At 38.5% G+C, this 27,423-nt stretch overlaps 1 protein-coding gene across 18 annotated transcripts in view; it reads left to right on the top strand.

Moving 5' to 3' along the window:
- The window catches only part of PPP1R19L (protein phosphatase 1 regulatory subunit 9 like), a 113,391-nt gene that overhangs the window by 18,701 nt on the left and 67,267 nt on the right, over positions 1–27,423 (top strand). For all 18 annotated transcript variants that reach the window (XM_046943443.1, XM_046943442.1, XM_046943447.1 and 15 more), the window contains one exon: positions 18,685–18,802. The gene's annotated coding sequence lies outside the window, so the exon portion shown is untranslated. The remainder of the gene's footprint in view (positions 1–18,684; positions 18,803–27,423) is intronic.

The raw sequence follows: 27,423 nt of genomic DNA on the forward strand, positions 1-27,423 counted from the left end.
GAGAGACAGCGAGGGAAATAGGGGAAAGCTGCCTGGAAGTTGTCTCAGGATTTTCAGGTTCACTCAAGGGACCCGGAACACAAATTTGATTTCTTATCTAAGAATACCAAAGAAACATTTTAACTCCTTGTGAATGTACTCATCAGCAAGCAGTATGACGATGAAACACCTAAACCAATGCAAAGGTTAGAATAGGCATAAAGTAGAGAGCTTGACTAGTTAGATCTGCATAACCTCTTCGGTTTGCAGATATTGATGTCTAATTTTTGGCCTCACACAAACCCTCCTCAGTCATGCAACTTGAAGTCCCAAGCACAATTTTTCTCCTTTCCACACTTTTTTTCTGGAGTCCAGGACTGATATGCTTTTGAAAGTATTTCTTGTAAGGTTTTATGCAGGTGGGTGGTCAGTGCACAGAGAAGTGGCAATTCATAGACTTGTCAGACAAATCTGAAACCTGCATATAGGACAAAAAGAATATGATGTTACAGCAAGGTTTCTGGTCTGGACGGGGGGATAAGGCAGAACATCTGAAACAGAAACAGTAGAAGATGACTGAATTCTTGTGATGTTGAATTTGAGCTGGTGTTCTGGTTGGTACTTAAAGGCACCATCTCTTTTCTTCCAATCTGCAACAGAAAATGTAGCATACATTTGTCAAGTAAATTAGACTACTGAAACAAATATCTTCTAGGTAAATTAAAGAGACTTGAATTAACAGTGAAAACTTGTATAATCACTCAAAGGTACATACAAAGGTGCAATAGCAGTGATTTTAAACACCTGGAAGAAATGATTTCTGGAAGTATCCCTCTTTGTAAGGGAGGAACAAGAGAAACATAAGAAACAGGAAAGAGTAGGAAAACATGAAATACAGCCTGAAATAGCAGCAGCAGAATGATTGCTAGAAAAATCCATACATTTAGAACTGAAACCTACTGATGCTACAAGCACAAGCAATCAGTGTTGTTGTTCAGACTTTACTATGAGCTCAAAATCAGATCTGCATATGTTCTCTTCAGAGATCCCCTGCTCTTATTAGCTTCTCCAACAGAAAGTCTGTAGTCTCTCAGACATGAGATAACCGCTTAGGTCAAGAAGCTGTAACAATAATAAATACCTTTTGTGTCCTTCAAAATGAGTCATGTTTTTCAAAAGGTAATAGGGATTTAGTCACAATGAACAGGCAGTGATGATTCAGCAATTACATTTTCAGCAGAACGTTAGACAATCTGCACTGAACTATAAGAATGCATCTGTACTGATCTCATGGAAATATACAGGGGTATTTGTTTTCACATGACCAGAAGTGAAAGCATTACTCAGAACCAGAAGTATAAAAGAGACTGGTGAGCAGCCAAGTTTCCCAGCACACAAGCCTAATAGATTTCTAAACCCTCTTAAAGTAGTCTTTGATTTGCATCCTGGAAGAATGTTTTCATAAAAGATTATCTGGATTTCTTTCAAGGTAATGCACTCCCAATGTATAGCTCCAGGTGATTACTGAAGGCCTAAACCACACTGCTACTCCATTCTCTGCTTTCAGAAATACTCAAGAATGCATCAAATGTTAAAGATGTGACAGCTGATCACAAGTGAATGCTGGTCTGTCAGAAGATTTGCATATGGACCTTTTTAGAGAATCCTTCAAGAGAAGTAATGTCTACTTTTGTAGCACCTAAAGGAAGGTTAGATTTAGATTAATTGATTCATCTCTACTACACTGTTCTGTTCCAAGCAAGGATGGCTTTCCCTCCTGGAGTCCCATTGATTTCAAGAGTATAGTTATTAATATCTATCTATATAATTCAGATATCTTTAAGCTTCTGTAAATTTAGAGACTTCTTCCATCAAATATAGGACTCAGCTGCCTGTAATACACTTCTCTTTGAGACTGCACCAACCTTTGAGTCGCATCCATCCACTTCATACTCAAGTGAAAAGGATTCATTTAAATCTATTGACAACGCTCACAGAACTTAATAATTTAAGTTATAAACACCAATTTGTAATTTAAAAATCAGTAACAAATTTATGATATTTCAAATGAAGCAATACCTCTTCTGAGTTACAGGTCAAGTAAGATTTTTATGGCAATGTAATATAAAAACATTGTATAAAGCTGTTCTATTGATACAAAGAAAAACACATAGGCCTACATATAAATGGCACTGTCAAGTATCTTTAGAACTATCCAACTAAGAGGTTAAAGACTTAAGTTCAGATTTGTTTCTAGCTGAACAAAATTTGTAGTATTGATTTCCAGCTGCTTAAAATGCACTGAGGAGATTTCACCAAAATGGGTGGCAAATGGACCCTAAGCAGGCTTCATGAGGCAGACCAGCCCAACTCCAGACCTTTTCTATCTACTCTGTTCTCTAATATATTCTACTTTCCAGCAGGATGGGATGCAACATAATTTATTTGTGTGTATGTGCATCCATGCGGAAGCCTATATGCATGTGCGTAAATACATGTGTGAACGCAGTCATTTACAATAAATATGTGATTCGCTTTGTTCTACACATTAGCATTCAGGCTCTGGCTGCCAAATCAGGACATCTTGAGTGTATGTATTGCTTGGAAAATGACTAAAAGAAGGCAGCTGGAGTCTTTGGCAACATGTGTGATGCTGCTAACAATCATTATGTAGAAAGTTAAAATTAGAGTCTGAACTTGTTTTTGACATGTTTTTAAAATAGCTGACACTTGTCCTGGGAGTGTACAATATCTAGCACACATTAGTGAAAGTCTACATTTGAGCACTGTAGTACAACAGAAAAGAAAAGCTTTTAGCTGTGGAAAAAAAAATAGCAAAAAGGCCACATAATTGCAAGACATAAACAGGAGAGTAAGCTGCAGGGCACAAGAAATAATACTTCTGCTTTCTCTTACACTGTGTAGGCCACAGCTAAAGCACCAGTCTGATTTTGGGCACTATATTTCAGAAAGGTTTGAATGTGAGAGGACCAGAGGCAACATGATGACAGTCTTCAAAGATATAAAAAGTCATTGTAAGGAGGAGAATAATATTGTGTGTTTTCCCTATTTACTTTGCACAAGGCAAGAAATAATAAACTGAACCTAAGTTTAAAATTCTACATTAAGAGGTAGAAAATGTAGTAGCATATGACTGGAATAATAGTATAAGACTGGAATAGATTGACTGGGAAGACTGTGGGCTGTTCATCGAAGTCTTCTAGAAAAAAAAGTGCTTGTCCGTATTGGCAGAGATGAAACTGAACCCACTGCTGGGAAGGAGGATGGGCTAAATTGTTTCTAGAGGTTTTTTCAGCTCTGCAGTTCCATGATTCATTGAGAGGAGTCCTAACATGCCAAGACATGAACTTTCTTGTAAGTTGTGAAATTTCCTGAGTGTACAGTGTCTGAAAGGACACATTATGGTTCTGTTCATATTCAGTTTCTATTCATTTCCTTTCAGCACAAGTTTTCAGACAGTTTAGATAGGCATATGCTTCTGATAATCATATACAAAGTTTTTCAAATGGAACCTTTAAAATACTAAAAACTACTTTATTGTAAATTAATGATTTAGGCTTGGAAGTTGGATCAGATATTGAGTTTAGGGTTTAATATCTTAATTACAGTTTTGTTATAGAGTTATTTTGTACTGATTGTTTTACTTTGTTATTCACTTACATTATGTGCACATGTTGATGAATACCAGTGGTTTCATGCTATCAGTATGGCCTGTAGCTATTTCCCTTTTCTTTCCCTATTCTTGGCTTTAATCCTTCCTCTAGGCTTTTCCCTCACCTCCAGACTTAATAAGCTTGATTTCATAAGCTTGATTTCAAAGTGGGCAACAGCAAGGAATTCAAGAATAGTATGTGCCCTCCACAAGTATACAGTTTTAAAGCAAACAGTGATGATACATAGCTGTTGGAACCAGAACATATTAATAGTAAAACTAATATTTTCTTGACCTCAGATTTGCTTTTAAAGTTATGGAATACTTCCAGTTCTGTGGATGTATAAAAGATAGGAAGAACTCCAACTACTAAGTATACGAGGTTTAACTTATCTTTCCACTCATGGAACACTACTTACGAGTAGGTATAGAATATCAAATTAACACATTTATCTGTTTTGAAATCCAGATGTTTTTTTCATGTTCTTTACAAGAAGCAGCAGTAACAAAGCTATTCTTACACTTAGTAGATTATTGCACAGTTTCTTCATTTCAACTGGAATCAGCTAAGGTCCACACTGCAGTAAGCAAAAACTGTATGATTAACATCTCGTTATATTCCTGTCTGTTTTGATTTACATATGTGGTGTAGAAAACTTAACTGCACCGGCAGCAGCAAGAACAGGATTTCTGGTTCTCCAGAAATTTGGGGATCTAAAACTTTTAGCTGAGCATACTAGCTCACATTATCTGGTGGTCCAAGGATTGGAGGGTTAAAAAAAAATAATAAAAAAGTTACCTTTATGTGAATAATCTAATGCTGTCTGTAGCAGACTTCTTATTGAAAAAGCATTATGTCTAGTGCATTCATCCAGACTTAAACTCTACATAGACTAAAATAACTTCACAATTAGAATAAGGTTTAGGAAAGGGAATAATAATAGATCACATTCACTTTTCCTGTTGCTTTTTTAAAAATCTGTTGTTGCTGTTCAGTGTTACACAATTTGTATAGAGCCTCCACAGAAATAATAAGCACGTAGATTATTTCTTGTATAGAAGCAAGTAGGTATAAATGAATATCACAGGCGTCTGTGGGAATCTGCATAAAATGTATGTTCATAAAATAGTATTACATTCAGCTGAAAATGAAAATCCAAATTAGTTGCAAAATCTTGTCATTATAATGATTAAATCCAAGGCTTACCTAAGCTTATATTTAAAATAAAATATTTCCATATTTATTTAAATGCTGTGAACAGACTACTTCACAGTAAGTGCTTAGCACGATAAAAAGCAACATTGCTATAGAGCAGCCTGTCATCTTTCAGCCAGCAGCTTTATATTTCACGAAAATCTGAAATGCTTTTTCCTGTCTTTGTGGATGTATAGTTATAGCAGATGTGTAAATATAGCATATTTCACAGCAACACTGCAGCTGCACTTTGAAGCATAAATTCAAACCTCATATTTTCAGAAGCTGAGCCAAATTTAACTTCACTTCCCTATTTGGATACTTACCACTGTAACTGAGATAAAGAAAATGAAGCAAATCACTGTGAGAAAAGTCTTGGTGTTTTTTTATCAACTACAAAAATATGAGGCACAGTGCGTGAATTTGGCAGGCCAGCTACCTGTACAATTGATCTGATTCATCTCTTCTCTTGCCTGCGACCTCCATATGCATTAATCAGCTCTCCAGGATGGGGTTTTTTCTTCAGAAATTATTGGAAGGGCATGTAACTGTCTGTATCAGGGGGTTACAAAGCCCGGACCAGCCTGGATAGTAGCCATTTCCATTTGTAGTCTATGAGAGTCACCATTTGTGGTTGAAGAGAAATAATGTAGTCAGCCCATCTCCCTGTAAAATCTTGAAAGCTGCACAGTAAATAAACAAATTTGCCAGAAGGAATAACCTTTGTCAGTAGTCCCAGGGGAAATGCTAAAGTAGCATGCATGCAGGAATCAGCCTGTTAGTGACTGTTCTGGAACAGAAATGTTGCATTTGTCAGTCTTCATCAAATCATTGCTTTGCCCAGCCCATCATTCAGCCTCTAAAACTGGCAAGTATTAGGTAGTTCTGAGAAAATATGAAGGAACCTTAAAGAGGACAATGAAGAAAAATATTTTTTTTATAGGTGGGTTTTGATTTATGGCCCAGTCAGTTAATATTTGCATTGATGATTAGTTTGGTACTGGTGGCTGTTCTTATTATCCTTTACAAATGATTTATTCTTTTGTTCAGTTTGGCTAATCTGTTGGTCTTGCAGATATCTCCTTCTAGTGATTGTTTCCATTTATCTACGTATTGCATCTAAAATACATTTCTTGAGTTTTAAACTTAGCTTTTATGTATATGGCACTTCTGTTTTGTCTCTGCTCTGCTCTTAAATTGTGAGAACTAGTAATTGAAAGTAGCAAATCTGTCTACGTACTTTTTGTAGTTCTGTATTATCTATTTTCTGATCTTCATAAAGGAACACAGCTACAGGCTTTTCAGCCCTTCTCATTTAGAAATCTGCATGATTTGTTTTCTATTTGATCCCTTTTCTTACTATCCTGTATTTTTGTGAATAGGTGCTCAAAATGTAAATCAAGTGTCTCAGGGAGAAGGAAAATCTTGAAGTGTTTGCACATGTGCAGCTCATTTGTTTTGCTAAATTGCTCAGCATCTGAGCAGTATGCAAGGTGTGCTCACAGGCAGATGTGAGCCTACTGTCCTGGGATCTGTCACCTGTCGGTCTAGAATCTGAGCACTGAGGTCAGATGCCTTTAGAAAGCATTGATGTTGTGCTGGTGACTGAGTCAGATTGGTAGTGAGCCATCTGTGTAAGTAATGCACAGTATATTGTGGCAGCTTCACTCAGTCTGTTTAGCAATGGGTTTAAGGGTTAATTGTTGCATCCTCACCATCTTCTCAGGCTAGCCAGAAAGGACCTGTATAGCCAGTCATAGGCAAGAACTATGAACCATGTGAACTCAGATCTGGTGATGCTCTCAGCCTTGTCCCATTGTTCAAACATGGAGTGCTTTTATTGCATTGAAGACACAGAAGATATTTGTGTTCTTAGCTATAAAAATTAGAACACGGAGTCCATACAGGTTGTGCTTCAATAGGGAGATCCATTTTCCTCTGACAAGTGACTGGATGTGTGAGGTTTCAAAGATAGACGCGGAAGTATGATGACTGAACTGATTTTGTAAAAGTTCTTACTTTATCTCTACAGTTGCTGGGATTTGTATCACAGTGTTACAATGGGTGTGGCTATGCTAAAGATTTTGTAGCATGCTAATTGCATATTCCCGGAAGCTTCTGAGCAAAAGGAACATACCCATATGCTTTGCTTTCAAGCACGTTACTGGCTTGAATGTTCAGTATACTTGTCATAGGTCTTGCTTAGACTAGTATAAGGTATGTGGCGCTTTCTTTTTGGGTTAGCAAAGCTTAGTATAAGGAATAGAAGACAAATGGATATGAAGCTGGCTGATTGCTGCAGAAACAGATATTGTTGACCCCATGAGCTGCCAAGGCCTGAGCAGCAAGTACTGAAGTTTATTTGAATTGACGGAGTTACTGGTTCTAAATGTAATTGAATAGATGTAATGCACAACTTGTATTTAATTTTAAATAGTACAGGCTCAATTCACCAGATCAAAAGATAAAAACAAGGCAGTTTTTGTATGTGCTGTAGTATATCAACATTCTGATGGTTGCAACACTTCTTGCTCAACTGCCAGTTTCAAATTCATTTCTGTAGAAAGAAGTTCCTACAACACGACACAGAAAAGATGTAGAACATACAGTGAGGCTGAGAAAATTTTCTTCTGGTTGAACCCTCATAAAAGATACTACAGCCTGTGGAAAAGTTATGCTAACTGCTTTTATGCCTTACCTCCTACCAAGCAAAATACTAACAAAAAAGTTGATACCTGTCTGGCGTAGGCTGCAGCCAATAAGTGAAAACTCTTTAAGAGCAACAGGGATTCTGTGCAGAGAATTGACAAGGTTTTGCTTTACCTTCTGGATATTTCTTCATCAATACACCTGCATCTCAATGAGAGGCTGATAATTTGGAACTTGGAAAGAGCAAACCAAATATGTATATTCATTTTGAAATGACATGAAGATGGTCTGATAAAATTATTTCAAAAACTTTCACAATAACTTGAATAGCCTCATTGCAGGTAAGTACTTGTATCAAAAAGCAAACCCCTTCAACACAGTAAGGTCCTTCCTATGCTTAATTAGTAAGAGTATGGTAGGAATCGACATCTAACAAAAGATTTTATGCATCTTGCAGGCAGTTTGAAATAACCATGTGTCAGGACTTGTACACAAATAACACATGTTCAGAACAGTGTAACAAGTTAGAGCTTGTTATTTCCCAACCACTCTGACCAGTCAGATATAGCTGAAGACTCCAAAGAAACTATAGTGCACCTCTAGATGTGTGTCCTGAATTCAAATGTCCAAAAAATCAACACTCAGTATATCTGAAATAAAATGTTTTTTCCTCTTTTTTCCAAATTTGTGGGGAAAAGGCTATTGTAAGTATGTGTAGTGCTTGTATCTAAGGAGCACTTTAGACAATGAAGAAAACTTTTTAAAAAATCATTACACTTGGCAAAAATGTCTACTTTTTAATTCTGTTTTGGGGAAATTTTTCAACATCAAACAAGTGTGTGCAAAGAGCTCAACGTGGTGAAGGCGAAATACTTGTCCCTACGTCAGAATGGTAGTAGGAAAGGTAGTTTTCACTTATTCTACTGCCTGAAGGGTTTTTCTTTTTTTGCAATCATATGGCAATTTCATTTTACTCTATTGATATTTCTTAACTTGAGCCAGATTAAAAGTGAACTGCCTATACAACAAAGAACACTGAAGCTAGAGGGGGTAGGAGGAACACTAGAAAATAGGGAGCATGGAGGAGGAACACAGGAACATAAAAAAGGGTTGAAGATCACATTGTAGAAGAGGGCAAGGGATCATCAAACAGTCTTCTACAAATCTACTATATTAACCAATTTCTAGGGCAGAGGGTTAAGTGGTATTTCTAGTTCTATTTTGTTACTCAAAGAAACTTCCTATCTCATTAGCTTCCTTTATCTGCAGTGTTAAAACATCATAGCAAAGGTTTAGTTGTGTTTGTTTATAGACAAACTGAAGAATAATTATGAGATATGCATGTGCCTAGTTTCTAAAAATGCAAGCTGCACTACTTCTCTAAATATATGAAAAACTTTTATGGAAGCATCTAAACCACTAGACTTTGTATCTAGTGTTCTTTGGAAAGAAGGATGAACTGGCTTGGCTTTGCCAGTCTGTTAGACATATTTAAAAGAAAGTCAAGAAAAGGAATGAGTCCGAATAGACGTCATGAAAACTAAGAAGATAAGAAAAGTTGAAGTTCTGAAAAGAACCCTTTCACCGAATGTGCTAATAAAGACGGTCCATCTCTTCATTACCATGCTACTTATCCACCTCTGTTACACTGCACAAAAGGGAAAAAAGCAGTCTTTATAGTTGTACATGATTATATTTTCCTTTTGTGTTGAGTTCAAAGTCTTTTCTAAAAAAGCAAGAGTAGATTGCTCACAATGTAATGGGCCATTCCCAGGAAATGAAAAAATGGCCTTAACGTTTTATATTAATACAATAGGTTATGTATATAACAGGTTTTAAAAAGTTAATGCATATTAGCTTATAACAGCCATATTTTAACACCGTGTGACTGAAAGTTCCAGTAGAGCAGATGAATGGAACTACAGAAGAAAAAAACTACTATGACAAAGGGATAAAGGTTTAACTAAAAGGACTCAAATCTGTATTTCAGGTGTCTCTTTACCTTCCATCAGGAAACGAGTTATTAGGAGTAATGAAATCAGAGATAGAAAATACAAAAACTTTTTAGATCCTTCTGTGCAAGGCGGCGACACTGGCCTTTACTTCTTCACTTTATAATGATTCCTTTGAGTTGTGGTTCAGAAAAAGCTGTGAAACATCTTCCTGTTATTTCTTTTTCATCTTTCCAAACACTGGCCAGGAATAACCCCATCCTATTCTTTCCTTGAGTTTTTGAAACACATATTGACTGTAATGACTTTAAATTATTTGGCTAATGTGCCAGATTTATAGAAGTGTTAGAGCTCCACTACGCTGCTACCAGGTGCCTCTAAGAAGGTGCAAAGCATTAGGCAGAATCTTACTTTTTCCATGCTTGCTTCTACTTTAGACCACTCTAAATGTTTAACTTCTGAAAATTATGCAAGTTAACTGGATTTTAGTACAATCTCATGTCATCACTCTCTGCCTGATGTGTTAGCTCTATCTTCATCAGAAGTAATAGTAGATTGCTAGCCTACATTAATGCTGCCAGATGTCTCCCTATAGTCACCATCCTGATGCTCAACTTTTGGTTGCTAATCTTCCCTAATGAGGGCTTTTAAGTTTGAGGCGCAGGCTTTTACTGAAGTCTATTACAATCTGCTTCTGTGAAAGAACCAACTGTAACATATTTATGGTCACTTGTACTGTACTGATTACTCTAAAACCACTGTAAGTTTTGAACCTGTAGAGGTTTGAAGAATGGGTTACTGCGTGCAGACGCAGTGCAAAGTACAGGAAGCCAATTAATAAACATTTCTGTATTTTCATCTTTGGTACTCATCTTTTGCTCCTGACCTGAGGAACATAATTGAGTTCCCTGAGGTGCTACGTGTCAGAAGTAAACTGGCACTGCAGAATTACGTTGTCCCACCATTATCTTTTCTTTCTTCTAAACCAACACAGGAACAAAATTAAAATCTTTGATGAAATGTCATAAGAGCCACCATAAATGTCTCAAGATCTTCTTCAAAGCAGGTCATCAGGTAACTACTGTAAGTGAAAAATTTGTTTGCTGGCTCCAGATTAAAAATAAAAATAAAAAATCAGAAAAGCTCATTAGTACAGTTGGTATATATGCTTCCTTAATCTACCTTGGCAAACATGATGGAAAGCCTTCAGAGTTTCTGGTCTGTATTAAACATTTTTGGGAGGAAATGGTATTTGACCTTCTGAATATCTAGTTATTATTTCGTTAATTTATGGTAGTTCTCAGTGGTCACAGTTTGCATTGGAACTACTTTGGATCTACACTATGTAGTACTTCATGGAAAGAAAACTCTTCCCTTGTGCAGTAATTAGTTTTAAAATCTACGGTACTTGAAAATAGGTTTTAGGTTATATTATCAGAGGTGAACTTCTTATGAGAAGTGAACATTGTGTCTAAAGTGAGCCTTACTACCAAACTCAAAATGACAAAAGATCTGACCTCTCCCCTACTTTTCTGGATGCTTTTATGAACCTAGTTTTTGTTTGCACAAATGGTGCACAGGGAGAGTATCTTTTAATTGGTATGAATGAAAGCATTTGTGTGTAAATGAGCACATTCACATGCAAATGAATATATTTGCAAAAGAAGCACTTGCCCACCTGCCACATGAACCTTGGCTTTTCGACTTTCAGCACTGGAGTGCTGGAGGCACATAGTGAAAAGGAGAATAAGAATGTCAGCAATATTTCAAAAGTGGAGTGGTCAGTCAGTATGAACAGCGAGTAGGGAAGATAAAAGACAGCAAAGTGAAAAAATGAAGTAAAATGAAAAAGTACGGAGAAGATTCATACAATGGTTCGTATAAGGCAAATACAAAGACCACAATTGCAATGACAAATTGGAAGCAAAGACAGATGATGAAATACTATAAATGAAATCAAGGCTCTTGACAAATTCCTTTCTTTGCCTTCCTATTTAGCACCTAAATAAGTAGCCTGAAAGGATAAAACCTTCTCTGCAGTAATGGGGTCTATCACACAGACATCCTGTAGCTGAGACCTGAAGAGACTTTCATGGTGCAGGAAAGTGACTTTTTTCCTTTCCTGTATTTTCATTCTTTTTCCCTTATACAAATAATATGCACATAAAAAATAGAAGTTCTGCTGCTTTCTAGACTTATCACAGCTGCTCATGATCACTGCTACTTTGAACAAATAGTGTGCTAACCTGTTTCCCCAGGCCAATTAATCCATCTAGTAGCAAAAGTTTAAAGGTGAATATTTTTGGAAGCTCTCATGAGGCCCCACCTGGAGAACTGCAGTCAGCCCTGGAGTCCCCAGAATAAGAGCATGGACTTGCTGAAGTGGATTCAGAGGAGGTCATGAGGATGTTCAGAGGGCTAAAGCACCTCTCCTATAAGGAAAGGCTGGGAGGCTATGAGGGAGCTGGGCTTGCTCAGTCAGTAGATGAGAAGGCTCCAGGAAGACCGTACGGTGGCCTTCCAGTACTTAAAGGGGTTCTATAAGAAAGCTGGAGAGGAAAGTCAGGTAGTGTAGTGATAGGACAAGGAGTAATGACTTTAAACTGAAAGTGAGTAATTCAGATTAGATATTAGGAAGAAATTCTTCACTGTAGAGGATGATGAAGCACTGGGAAAGGCTGCCCAGAGAAGCCGTGGACATCCCATCCCTGGAGGCATTCAAGGCCAGGTTAAATAGGGCCCTGGGCACCTGATCTAGTGGAAGTTGTCCCTGCCCATCGCAGTGGAGTTGAAACTAAATGATCTTTAAAGTCCCTTACAATCCAAACCATTCTATGATTCTATGAAAAAAGATCTGAGAACAGTGCATCATGTAGTTGAGGACCTGCATTCTTAAATTCGTTCTTATCAGAAGAAGCAAGACTGTGCAGCTCATTTTGTACGTGCTGCCAAGAAAATAGAGCCTATATTCCAAAAGTCTATCACAAAGATTAATAATAACAACAAAAACCAAAACCCACTGCACCTGCAATGGCACCTCAGGATCTGACTGCTGACATATACTTGCAGCAGGTGGACATTCAGTGAAGCATGTATTACCCCTATGGTAACCTAAATACATAGTATTTCTAGTTACAGAGGCAGCCTGCCAAAAGACGGCTGCTAGGTGGCCAATGTGTTGTTTCTCACAGGAGCCTTCCTGCACCTAGCAAAAGATTTGGGGGCCTTGTAGCCCCTAGAGAGTATTTCCTCTTTTTTATTTAAAATGTGTGATTACCCCTTACTTTCTGCCACCTGTTCTGCTCATAAACTTCTGCAGAGCCCCTCTCTGTTCTAATTTCCAGCAAGCTGTCATGTTACCCTCACTGATGGAGCTACCTCCTCCCCTAGGCATTGAGATGACTCATGTGCATTCATGTATGCAAAGTGGCAGCTGGCCCTAAGGCCAGGCAAGAACGTGACCCATTTATCCATTGCTTAATTTTCTTGAAACTCAAAACTCGGCAAAAATAAAGTAAATAAATCGTCTGGAGCTTCGCTTCTAGCAGCATTTCTGCCAGTTCTGAGGACCCCATGCCTGTTAGAATGCTTTCTGGAAAGGTGAAGATGTATGGAAAAATGAAGAAGTCCATAACAATTTTCAGCATTTTGGATTCAAGACATTCTTTCTACATGAACCACAAGTGCAAACTCAGAGAGGCCCCTCAGAGAAAATTAGGTGTGTTCTTTCTGAAATCACTGTCAGCTTTGCTACTGGGCAAAGTAGCCATGCTCATCCACACACTCCTCCTCGTCTTTCTTCATTGTTCACCAGCTAGACAGACAACAAAGCCTGTGTGATATTTATCGCTTAATAGTTCCCTTAATGTTCTGTTACTAAACCCTCATCAACATGATTTCAGCTAGTACAAAGCATAATCTCTGTAAACATTGCTTCAGGGGGTTTGTGGAAATTGTTACAAATCTCCGCGAGGCATTATTGTCTAGCAGTGTTGCAAAAAGGAAATAATATGAAAAAAGGTAAAACAAAGAAAAAAAGTATTAGATGACAAATATACATCATGAAACTTCTAAGAAAAGTTGCCAGTGCATTTTTGTGTGGGGTTTAAATGAGAGATTAATCCTCTAAGAACAAAGGACACCCTCCAGAAAAAAAAGGTCTGATTTTCACTTTGTAAGGTTCTCTGAAGAGCCCTGAATGGGTTGAATGATGTGCCAGTGTCTGTCAATAATTCCCTATCACTAGGGTTTCAAACAAAAATTAGAGAAAGTGTAAATCTGTACTTCAAAGATATATTCATATCATTATATGGAATTTCAAAACCATAAGAAAGTGAAAGGTGGACCTTATCCCAACTGACTGGGAATTGCACATCAGCTACAAGCAATTGCTAAGCTCCTTTGCAGCACCAGTTTAAACAATTCTTGAGTATTACGCAACAAGATAGGTAATTTCAATATGCAGTATGTTCTTTTAGGAGACTTCCATCTGTTTTTTCTCAAAGAAAAAACTCAGAGAGTACTATCTTTGTGGTCACTTTGTGCATCTACTGCAGGAGTCTGCAACAGCTGTGCTACCAGTTGTAGATTTAAGCATCTAGGTCGAACGTCCCAAAAGACCTGATGAGCTGAGCCAGATGCTAAAATGTTGTAATCATAATAGTCCCTTCATTGCAAGCTTGGCTGCTGCCAAAGAATGGATCCTTCCAATAATCACATTTAAGAAACCATACGTGGTTATATTTTTATAGTGACAGCAGTTTTTGTAATGTAAGTAAAAGAAGACCAGTAAGGCATGATTACTGTAGCCTAAGCAATGAAACCCAGGGCCATTCACTTTGTGTAAGGGCTGTGCACTCCAAAAAATAAGATTATATGCATGAAAAAGACATTAACCAAAAACAACAGAATTATATGATCACTACTGATTACATGTTCATGATATTTATCAGAGTCACAGAAAGCCACTGTATGGGAACTGTTGAGTCATGGCCTGAACCTCTGATTGATCACCTGAGGCAAGCACTGAGTCAGCCCTGGGAGCACAGGTGAAGGCAATTCAGCTGTGTGACCGGAAGGCGTGGAGCCTGGCTGCACCTCTCTTAGACCCCATTTAAGGGCTGACTGCCACCGGTTAGATTTACGCTACATAAGCAGACTTTTCAGGGTGTTGCAGAAGGGAAGATTGTTGGCAGGAGTCTGAATCTCAGCAGCTTGTTTTTAATAATAAACATACACTAAAACTAAGTATGTTTATTATTCTAATTTTGGAAATTAGAAGCACACTAGCAACTTCCTGTTATAGCAACAAGACATTTCCAACGTTTCAGAAGAAACATTTCCAAACAACACTTGATTGAGCACAGGGGTGTTTGTTCACTGGGAAAATTTGTATGTTCTTGGATTTTAGCACATTATCTTGAAAACACTTCAGTTTGGCAGCACTCAGGGGCAAGTATGCCTCTGGCTGCTTTGGTAGCCAAGTCCCATCTAGAGGTGGACTGCAGTGCAGGAAAGAGGTCAGACAGTGCGGGCCATTTCCTGGCATCATTTGAACGCATTTCTCCCTGAAGACGTCACGGTTCAAAGGTTTTCTTTGTGACCAATACAAACAAAAGCTTTTTGGACTTTCTGAGTAGAGGTTATGTTAGACCACAACTTCAGTGACAACAGAAATCCATGTGATGTATTTATCTCCTCCATTTCTAGCTCTGAATGGGAAATGAAAGCAAAGAAACCATGGGGAGGACCAAATGTTTCTCATTCCCTCAGAGTAACTGTTGCAGATTTCCACTCACTTCCTCTAGAAATATTTTCAAACAAGTTTTCCTCTTTCACACTCACTGTGGATTTGAACACTGCCTCGAATAAGCATTTGATTTTTCTTTCCCCACCCCAGGCACTGAAATAGGTTTCTGTATCTACACAGAGTGCCTCACTACTATATGCAGTGCAGCTTGTGAGATAGATCCAGATGACCTTACCTGGTCAGCATTTATAACGATCTAGTTATAAACATCTCCAAACTGTTAAATCTCTGCAGTGCTTAGAAGCTTTGCTTGCTTGCTGGCCTTCTGCCTTCTGTTCTGAGCAGCCTTGAGAGCTGCGCATCTCATCACTGAGGCCAGTGCTTATGCTGGCATGCTCTGAGCAGCTCCTTCTCAAATCCCAGCTATGAGATTTCATTAAGGCATGCAGTTATCACCATAATCCCACACTGGACCTGAGGAACTTAGCTCTGACAGTGGTGTGCATTTTCTGTTCAAAGCCTGCAGCTGGGAGATTACCAAATCCCAAAGCTGTGAGAAATCCTCCGATCCCAAAGTCAAACCAGTGAGGAAACAATCATCTCCTCCACCCTCCATTTTATGTTGGTGTCAGATAATTTACCACATGCTCTCAGATTGGCAAAATGACTTCCCCTCACACCCCAGGACCACCACCACAAGGTGTTGCACTCCTCACATGCTGAGTAAAAGACATTAGTGGGAGACTACGGAAAATAATAATAATAATAATAAAAAGATAAGGCTTTTCACCCCATTTCAACGTTCCCAAATTTTTTATGCTTCACCGTCCACCCAGCTAATAATGCTTTGCAGGGACAGCACTTCTTGACAGAATTTTTCACCCTCTGTAAGATATTAATTCATATAGAAATCACACTTGGACACGTGAGGAAGTTAAAAGGGCAGTCACACAAACAAATGGTAATGTTCTTGCATAGAAACAGCACCAAGTACTGCAACCAGATGACAGCAATAAGGTTGCATATCTCATTCCACCAAAAAAAAAAAAAACAACCAAGAGCACACTTGCAAATGTGCTTGCACAAAATGGGATCTGAATCATGAGCTTATCTCTAAAAACAGAGGCTGTGAGAGATCAAATAATCAGCAGCAGCATGAGAAAGTTCCAGAGACACTTCAGGAGATCCAGTATCTCTTATGGCATATACCACTCCACAGTAGTGTAAGCAGAGGGCTCGGAGAGAATGTTGATTCTCTGCCCAAGGGAGTAAAGCTAGTGTCTACAGAACATAAAAAATAAAGTTTCAAGGCTGTTGAGAGCCAAGAGTAACAAAGCAACACCTCTCTTATTTCAAATTCCACTAGGCAACGGTATTAATGTTTATGAGCCAAGAAAACCCTTGCCACTCATTTTCAAATGTTCTGCACTCTGCATCAGGTCATTCAGCAACCTGAAGGTTCAAAGACTGCAAAGGAGTGTGGGTAATTGGAGCTACTAGCAAAGAAATAACATAGTGCTTTAATCACAGACCATACCTAAGTGGAAGCTATGAATTAAACATCTACGTCTATTTTACAACCTTTCTTGAGAAATATGTATTTTACAGAATGATAATTTCAATTCTAAGTAGACTTTATCACTGTCTACAGGTGTTTTAATTGCCTTGGTATATACATAGTGATACTTTAATGGACCGTGATCTTCAGAACTAATACAAAATATTGATCTGTAACTCTAAATTACCTTAACACTGAGTCGTAAATACCACTTCATTTTGACTTATTAATGTGGTATTTTTCTTTCTGTGATTTAGTGCACTATGTCTATTTTATGCTAAATTTATCTTTCCCACATGAGGCTCATAAACCAGAGAGCATACAAAAGAATGATGAAAAGCCATGCCGTCAAGAATAAGTGAAAAAGATTTGTCTTTCTCAAAGGTTTACATGCTTCTGTTGGAGATCCATGACTCCATAGCAGCATTTGTTCTCCACAATCTCCTCATTAGTCTACTCTCTTAATTTGTCGATCCACCTTGAAGCTTGAGTTCCACATCCTCATACACCCAGAGCATAGTTCATGGACGCATTGGTGAAATTCATGAAATATTTTCTACATTTTACACTTAGCTTCCTAAAAGTTGTTTCTGAAAACTTGAATTGATAAGTTCAAGGTTAGGTGCAGCTGCAGTGTGGAGGAAATGGAGCAGGCTGCTTTCCCATCCCATGAGCTGGGAGCACTGTCGTGCAGTGTGGTGGAGAGATGCACCACATCCCTTTGGACTCCCACCAGCTCTATGCCAAACATTTGCTGTCACATCATTTTTGAGGTTTCTAACAAGAGTGTTGGTTCCTCAATACATTTTTTGGAATTGCAAAACTTTGTGTCTTCCTGAAATGTTACTATTTTACAAGGAAGGAGTTAAACAAACTAGATGTTATGCTTTTGCTTATCTAAAAATCTGACAAATATTGGACTTGAGCATCAAGCAGATGAAATTTTATGAAAATTCGCAGTGAGTATGCAGTGGTGACAGTGACATTGCTGACAAAAAATTAGGGTCTGGTTTCTGAGAGTTTCTAGTGAGTCCCATTACTTTGTTTTTATGATATTAATGACAATAACAAGAATTCTAGAAGGGCAAATATCAGCTACCACAGTCATTTTTAGTTTGTTTAGTGTCTGTGTCTAGAAATATTTGCTTCAATTACTCACGTAGCTTGGGCAGCTGTATGCATGTTATTTTGATGGTTTGGGAATTATATGCTATTTTGGGCAAGCCAGAGAGGCCTTTTGAATAAGTGGCTTTAGTATCTTACTTGGTAGATAGCAACAGTGACTAAATGATTAAATGCAGGAGATGGCGAAAATAGCAAGTCAGTACTTATTATCAAATTTCTAGGTTGTCGTAGAATAATGATGGCACACAACTTTTGCAAGAGAAAATCATCCAGCTTTGCCAGTCAATTTTGAAGCCAAACTCCAAATTTGCTTGTTTGATTGGCTTGGCGTTCTTCCCTCAAAGCCTCAGAAAAAGCTCCCATAAGCTTTCATTGGCCTAAATCAGAAACATCTGTCAAGAGCATGAATCACTCATTGATTGAGATCAACAGTCAGAAAAACCTGCACAATGGCAGATCTTTTCTCCTCACACGGGTGGCAAATCAGTCATGTGCCATTATTACTCTGCACGTCAACGTGCATATATATTTCATTGAATTGCTAATTCGGTCCAAGCCTGAATCTTTCTTCAAGCTCCCATAGTAAGCTTGTTTTAAAAGTAAAATTAAACATCCTACACATTTCTGTCGTCCTTCAAAGTGGTGTTTTGTTCTTCTTCTTACCAGCACACAAACATAATAGAAGTTCCAGAAAGTTAAGGGGAAGAAAAAGTCCCACAGTCCTTCAGAGTAGCTGAAATTCAGTGGAAACATAGACTTAAAACAAACATTAATTTCTTTTCCATCCATGCTCTTCTGTTTTAGATTCAGAGATGTGATTTAGAGCATTCTGTGCACCCGCTTCTAGCTGACGCATGCTATGCACATACCAGGATCCACATTATTGATGATTTTGAGGAAAAATCAAGGCCCCCATGTACAGGTAAGAGCTATACCCCACTGAAAATAAGCACAGAAGACTACTCAGCATGTAACTGTGAGTGTCCATGCTAGGGTGTGTTTGGCCAGCCATGCTAAATGCATCCAAACCCCAGTGCCCACACTCCTGCTGGCACTGCTCCATCTCCCATTTATTATAGCTCTGCCTCTTTCCCTCTAATAGATTCTGGCAGATTCTCCAGTCCCACTATTTCTAATCCTGACCTCCCTTTGCCAAACTGTAGAGGCAGTTTGGGGAAAAGGAAAAACAAAACAAAGCAGCCATCATCTTCAGCTGAAACTCACCCGCCTGTGTGGCTGCCTTCCAACATGTCTACCAATGCCTGGTTGCTCCCAGGGCTACTGCAGGAGTTGGAAACTTGAGGGGAAAGAGAAAAAATACACAAAAGGCAGAGAAATGGATGTGTTAGTGGCTTCAAAAGCAACAGCCATCTGTTTTCCTTACTCACTGGCAGCCGCAGGAGCTCCCTGCAGTGAGAATGGAGATTTGGCAGGTTTCTGTAACCCTGTTGAGCTTTTACTATCCCTACCAGCAGTCCCTGCTACTTCTCTGCACACCATCAGACCAATTATACTTTGACTTTTTCCTGCAGCAGCAGCATCATTTCCTGTAGAGCCTTATACCCATGACCATGCTAACAACAAATACCTAGTCAAAAACAGCAAAGTTCAACTACTGCTTAAGCAATGAAGGTGCTTAAATTTTCAATTAATAGGACATTGCAGCCATGCTGCATCCAAGCCACAGACAATTTTTTATTTTTTTTTTACTATAGCTGAGAAAAAGTTTCCACCTTTGGAAAGGAGCACGTTTTGGTTCTTTGATAGCATGATCTGACCTATATCACCCAAGATATCTTGAAAGATTGTGTTACAATTTCCCACTATGAGTACCATTTGGAATTTTTATTTGCATAATGCTTCTTGCCTGTCAGAAGATTGCCAAGAAAATAGAGTATGAAACCTGCCACAGAAATGCAACAAAGAGGATTCAGGGGATTTATTGTCAAGTAGATTTGAACTGATTTCAGTGTATTTCTGTGCCATAAAAATCAAAATAGAAATTTGCTCTGTGTTTAAGCTTATTATTAATATTTCTCATCATGGTTTGCTATAGGTCAAATTTTAAGGAAACCTGCAAATGCTAGGAAAATTTAGTAGGAAAGGAAGGTAAGAATATAGATCACTCACTGCAAAAAAAAATAGCTGCCCACAACCACAATCTTCCCTTAGAGTAGCAGCTTTTCAGTATATTCTTCAAGGCTGTTTCTGTTCTCAGTTATCACAGTTTTAATATAACTTACAATCACTTCCTAGAGACTTAGTTATCCAGATTTCACAAAGCGTTATATGCTTTGGGGGAAAGCAGAATGCTGCATACAGTAATCTGTTGTGCAATGGAAAGAGCAGCTGGTGTAGCTTACATAAAGTGGCAAATAGCCCAATGCAATAAAATGTAAGCATGTTCATAGCAAAAGTAACTATTGGCATAGAACAGATGCCAGAATGTGTTTCTATTCAGATCACAAAAAAATATGATAAAAGATAAACAGTTAATCATGAAGACAAAACAACAGGATGCATTTCCATAAATTTGGAGGTGGCAGAATCTCTTTGAAATTTAGATTCTCTTATTTGTTTATTGCACGTATATTTAGTGCTCCCAGTTACAAGTTCTGGGTTACCTCCTATATCTAAGCAAAGTGAAGTCCAATTAGTTAATTTATCCATCAGTCACCTCCACTGTGTTGTTTTTTGGGGTGTGTCTGTGTGTGTTTTTATACCAACATCAAAGCAGAACTGGCTAGGCAACAACAGCCTTTCTCTGGAGGAAAAAAAAAAAGACGATTGGTTATTCAGATACTCAAACATAGAATCATTTAGGCTGGAAAGACATTTCAGCGCCACAAGTGGATAGGATTTGGGATGTAATGCTTACCTCCTCCCATCTCCCTCTGCTTAACTTCCTAGTCAAGAAGATATTAGTCTTAACGAATCTGCAGGAGCCTATTAGTGGACAGAAACCTACCACAAAAAGCAGCTAATCAATCTACTTTTAATATCTTCATAGTCAACTATGAAGTGTGCCCAATTTTAGCTGTTCCAAGCCAAAAACTCATGTGTCCAAAGAGCTTTAAAGCACCACCCTCTCCTCTATAACATTCCTGAAAGTTTCTCTCCAATGTTTGATTTGCTTGTATACAAAGACAAGAATCTGTAAGTGGAATTGTTATTCTCTGATGAAGGATTCAGTGTGCTTTCACGAGGGTTCTGAAAGTTCCATTACTTTGGGGAAAACACAAGCAGTCTCCTCCTGACAAGGAATACTGCCACAAGGAATACACTTCTGCATGTCAGCTTCTATCAGTGGAGTGCTGGTCCACTGGAATGAAAGACAAAGGGTCCTGAGTGATTCTATAGCTATACTTCTTTAAAAGTATACTTATTAAAATAAAATTAAAAAAACAAAACACTGATGTATTAATGAAACAAGATGTTCAGGAGGACAATGTTTTGTTTTGAGCTGACAAGGAGAGGGGATATTGCTGTGGAAAAGTTCAGAGTAAGCGACACTGGGCTCAAGTGTGTGCTTCAAAAAGGAGCCTCGGTGCTGTTGGATTTTAGCCCGTTGCCTCCAGAAAAGGCACAGTGGAAAAGGGAAAAAAATACAAATCTCATTGCCTTTCCTCAAGCCAAGAAAACTTCTACAGGAAGTTGGGTCTGCTGGCTGTGCCAGAGGCCTGAGATATCCCCGCTTGCTTGTTTGATTTGATTTCCTTTTTTTTTTCTGAAGAGGATCTGGAACTTCAGCAGGGCTCCCTGGAGAGGAACTCATTTGTTTGCTGGACTTTATTTGAAGACTGTTTGGTTTTAAGTTCCAGATTAGATCCAAGAATGGATTTGATTGGATAAGAAAGGGACACTTCAAACAGTATTGTACAGTTATACTTAGGCTGTGTTATTGAGCTACTGGGGAGGAAAGGGTGCTAAGACAAAGAAACAAACTCTGCAGACAAACAAACAAAAGTTTTCTTTTTCTTCTTCTTTTTTTTTTTTTTTAATTATCCACAGTTGTGACTTCCAGCACACACGAGCCTCCTCCATTTGTACATAGGAACACCTGCAAAGCACATCAGAGTTGATCACAGCCAAGGACGAAAAGTTATATTTAGTATATGAATTTCCGTGTGAACAAAATAAATAAATAAATAAATCAGGGAAACACCTAGTTTTGCTGAACATAATGGTTTGGATTGTAGTTTAGAGGCCTAGCCTTTCTCACTTGTCAGGAGGAATGAGTTGTTCTGCTGGTTTTTTGGCATTCTAACACAAATGCCTCCTGGGGCCTAAAAAGCATTTCCTGTAGTAACAAGTATCTGATCGGTTGGTTCAATAGATGTAGCTTGAACTTGGCACTTGCTAGCAGATTTAGCATGTGCTTTGAAGGAATGGGACTTGGGACCATATACCTATCACCCTCAGCAAGCCGCCTTTTCTGTTGTGTAAATCTGTGTCAATCTGAGCCTGCTTATGAAGAACATAACTTGCAGAAGAGATTCCACTCCCCAGGAGAAGAAAACGGAAGGAAATACCCCTTGAGCTCTTTCTATCCTGAAATGTTCAGAGCACTGATAAAGCTATCAACTGCTGTGATAGTTTGCGTAATATAAACACCTGCCTGCTGCAAGGACACAAGCAAAGCCATAGACAGTTGGCCACTGTACAGCTGGAAACTACCTTTCTGCATTGCAGAACCAGACCAGTTACAAACAAGTAAGCTGTAGCTGAAAGATAGGATAATCCTGTTCTGGTCTGACAGCCATCCAATCCTCTGGATGCATATATGTTTTTAAATGGTCACTTTAACTCTGCATTAAAGTTCGCTTGAAGCCAAGAGCTCACTGCCCTAAGAAAACTGCATTCCTCTGGGTTAATATTTCACTTGACAGGAATCCTTTCTGGCTGGAGATCGACTGCAAAACCTGTAAGCAGGTTTTGTATCTCATTGTTTCCAGAAACAAGAATTTTTCAAACCCTCTCAAACACTGCTGAATCAAAACATACACTCCCTAATTCTGTGCCTTCTATTTTAAATCCGTAACTCCAAATTGACTAATTTATCTAAGAATAACATGTTTCTTTACGTTAGTTATATATATTTAACTACAGTACATGAATTTTAATCACAGATTGGACTCCATAAAACCAAATGGTTTCAGAGGTCACACATAAAAAACATGAGAATTATTTAGTCTCAAGGGGACATCTGGGGCAACAAATCCCTTTCTTCTCCATTTGGGACCGTCTGGCCTCACTGTGTCAAGTTCCATGTCAGGAAACGTGTCTTCCTGCTACATTTATTGTTATCTCCAATGAGTAACATACAAGACAAATATAATGTGCAACAAAAATATCACATGTCAGTGTATTACCCCATTCCTGCCCTCCAGTATGTTAGTCATTAACAAAGATGTGTGCCTTTCTTCTGAAATCTTTTATAGGAATGACCACTGTTTATATTATACATAAGTTTCTGTAGGCAATAGAACAGGATTTGGGCTTCTACTTTTACTTTTTGTTTCGTCTCCCTGGAGCCTACTATAAGGAAGTGCACCAGAGATTTGCAAATTAAGGTGATAACAGGAAGACTGGAAAATAAAAAACAGTTGAGTCAGAAAACTAATAAGGAAATCAAACTAGTAATATGAATAGGATCTGTGAATCACAGAGGAATTATAAACTGGATGCTGAGAAGTGGAGTTTGCTTTTAATCATTTTGTAAAATGCTTACTTCTGAGTCTTCTAACAGCAAATCTTTTCTGAAAAAATGTGTACAGTGAAGATTAACAAGGTGTTTGCTTCAATGTCTTCCTAGGCTAAGTACCTTCGCTTACAAAATCCCAGACCAACTCTTTATTCAGGACAGAAATACCATTGGTCTTCAACTTCCAAAAATATGCATCATCCCTTACCCAGCAGCAACTTTGCAAAAAACTGGAACAAAGTATCATTCCACACCATTTATGAATACACTGATCATAAATTCTGATAAACAAATATATATATCAGAAAAAAAAATTAAAATACTATTGATAGAACTAATCTTAGAACACTTCTTCAAAGCACATCTAATTGCCTGTCTTCTGCAAAGTATCGGTGATGGAATTAAGAAGGGAGTCCTGAATCCACACGCTACCAGTGATGTGAATGCAGCTTGCACCATGCCTTTGTTGTGCTTCTCAAAGACAAGCAGGTGATGACTCAGGGCATATTGCTTATTTCCTTGCCTACCTCCATTTCCCGAGGAAGCCACAGCCCTTCGTATCATATAGTATGATAAGCATCAGTCTCATGATTAAAACAAGTCTCTAGGCCAGTAACAACAGCTGTTAATGTTAGAACTCGTAAGCATTCTGGACCACTCATCAAGACTGCTTGTGTGTCCTGTCCTGTTACTGGACTCATGCATACCACACGACAGAAAATGTCTGAATTTTCATCAAATACTAGGTATGTCTTAAAATGCAGCGAGAAGCCACATCCCACAGTCCTCAAATATCTCTTTAGGAAGCTTTCCATTTTCTTCTACCTGAACTATTGGGCATCACTAGGGCTGCAGAGAGAAACACACTCATCCAGTCTCAGTGTCACTAGAAGAGAAGACGAGAGTGGTTAAATTTATCCTTCGGTTTCAATCACTGTGCTTCAGGCAGGCACACAGATTTTATACATAAAACATTGAAACTGAGAACTGCATTGACTAAGACAATTTCCATAGCATGCACCTTCCAGGATAACGGGCTCAACATTTTCCTCTCCTTGTTTAATTAATGAGAATACTTTTTTTTTTTTTCCACTAGTGATATAGGCACTGAGTTAATTGTTCAACTCCTGCAGAGGAGACAAGAGCAGAACATTGAAAGAATTGCTGCAAGGTGGCTGGGCACCATTTACCCACTGTGTGTCATATATATCTCATTCTTTCTTTATTGCAGTGCAATGATATAGGGCCTGTCAAGGTCAGAAACACAGTCATGAAAAGAGGTCAAAGGGAGATGGTTTACAATCCAGCACTTAATTTGTTCCTTCTAGTTGAAAGGAAAAAAAAAAAAAGACAACCCTCATAGTTATCCAACTTTCTTCAATAAAAAACATTCCAGTTTGTCCAGTGACACAGAACAAGTACCAGAAGTACCAGTACCAGCTCAGCATAAGTGAGGAAGGCACAGGTACCCCACTTACCAAGTCCTGCCAGATGTGTGTGTTAGTAAATTAAATCTTTGAGGCTCTATCTAAAGCTAGCTGAAACAACTTATTCCCACTAACTGAAATCAGTTTGGAATTAAGAGTTACCTTAAAAAAAATTGTAAGTCATTTAGGAGAATATTCCCTACTCCTTCTTTTGATTGCATTGTGTTGTGAGAAATGCTCCATTTCTTGTAATAAATTATATTGTATTTATTCAAAACAAGGCTTGTACTGAAGAGAAAAAGCCTAGCAAAAGGTGCATCTTCTCTTCTTATAAAATATACTCTGGTGGCAATTAGTTCCCAAAATGAGCGGAGTTTTAACAATGCTTAAGAGAAGAGACCATCAAGACAGAAAATATCAGTGGACAACAACCAGTGTATAGGAACTCCTGAGTCACAGTCTGAACCACTGACTGAGCACCTGAGGAAAGGACCCGGTCAGCCATGGGAGCACAGGTGAAGGCAATTCGGCTATGCCACCAGTAGAACCTGGCTGCACCTCTCTTAGACCTCATTTAAGGGCTGACTGCCACTGAGGAAGGCTTTCTTTCTGAAGATCTTGTCTTGGTGAAGCTTTCCCCTGCAAACCTAGGATCTTCTGATATGGGTGAGCAATCTTCTTCTGTTTTATAGCTCATTTCTATCATGCTAGTCCTTCTGTCATCACATCTCTGCTGTAACACCTTTCTCATGGTATTGATCCCATCCAATTGCTACAGACCAGATTGAATAAAGATTTTTTTAGGATGTATAAGAATACTAATGTAAGTTAGAACATACATTTTACTATTTACTTAAGCCTGCCATTACCTTGAAATACATGCATGTAATTATTTTTGAGTAGAACCATCCCTGTGAGTGTTCAGAGTCCCTGTCCCCAGCCAGCCCTGTGACAATGCTGAGCAGTAACTGGCAGACTGATTGGCCCTGTCTTTGAGAAGGGCTAACAGTAGCTCTCCTTAGCCCCGCTGCAGAAGTTCTCACGTTTGCTTTCAGGAAGGGCAAGCCCCAAACTTCTCACAGATTCTCATTAATGGCAATCATTTCTATGCATTTGTTCAGACCAAAGCCAGAGGTTTATGATTCAGAAGGGAGGGGAGCAGTTGAATGGTTTCATTATTCAACTTTTCTAGCATTTTACTTGTCTTTGGACTTCTGCAGATATATTCGGTTACAGGAATAATCCTAGGAAACAGCAGTGCATTATTTGATAAGTCTTTTTTAGGTGTTTGTCTACAGAGGAGTTGTTTGAGTTACACTGTTTAGGCCTTGTTAACTCTACTGTTTGCAGCCACATCTGTGTGGAGTGATCTAGATGAAAACAAATGCAAATAAGCAGAGTTTAAGCATGTCTAATGTGGACAATGTGGTGTTTATGCTATTCATACACATACCAAACAAGCAAGTTTACCTGCTTTTTTTATTTGCTGTTTACCCTTATGCTCCATGTACTGTACAGCTGTCTTGGCATGTACTGACATGTCAAATCCTTATGTAAAACATGAAAGGCAGTTTTTCCTTCCCTTCATGTGCATGGGGCATTGTACCCGTGCAAAACAAAACAGTAAATTGCTCTTCTGATTTGTTTACGCCACCACCCTGACTTGATAGTGCTTCAGCTCTTCTCCTGCTTGTTTTACAAAGAAATGAAAAACAACTGAGAAAGCAGCAAGTAACAGGGATGTGTACATATGCTACTTTCCAGTTTTGCTTAGCTTGAAATAAAAGAATTTTTTTGTCCTTAGGAATTAAGATATGAAGTTCAGAACAAAGGATTATGCAAATAAAGCTTTCATGTGGCCTAACCATCTAGAGCAGGTAGTAGATTTCTATTGCAAATTGTTTGTCACATTGATGTGAAAATTTTAGTTGCAGTTATTTTGCTTCATATCGGCCAGTCTGAAACATCTGCATGCCAGTTGACAGAAACATTCACAACTGGAATGATATGAAACTTGTTCACATACAGTGCTACGGAGTACTTGGAATGCTTCAGCACCTGAAGGACCAGGAGTCAGGTCACAGAACCTGCACGTGGTCATTCAAAACTAGTACTTGAACAACTCTGTCAAAGCATTGTAACCCAAATATGCTTCTATAATGGCTGCTTCTGAAATATTTTCCCTTTGAACTCATTTGTTTGACCTTTATACAAGGCTGCTAAGTGGGAACAGTGAGTAACTCTGAACAAGGACACCTGCATGGCCAATTACTAGCACATGTCTGAGCCAGGCAGGCACATGGAGGTGCACCTGGGATGGAAACAGGCAATTACAAGAATTAGGCATTGCTGAGAAGCAGGTGAAAACAGAGGTGTGGCTGAAATTAGCTTTTAAAAAGAAAAAAAAAAGTT

This window comes from Gallus gallus, chromosome 7 (genome assembly GCF_016699485.2).
Source record: "Gallus gallus isolate bGalGal1 chromosome 7, bGalGal1.mat.broiler.GRCg7b, whole genome shotgun sequence".
Lineage (NCBI taxonomy): Eukaryota > Metazoa > Chordata > Aves > Galliformes > Phasianidae > Gallus > Gallus gallus.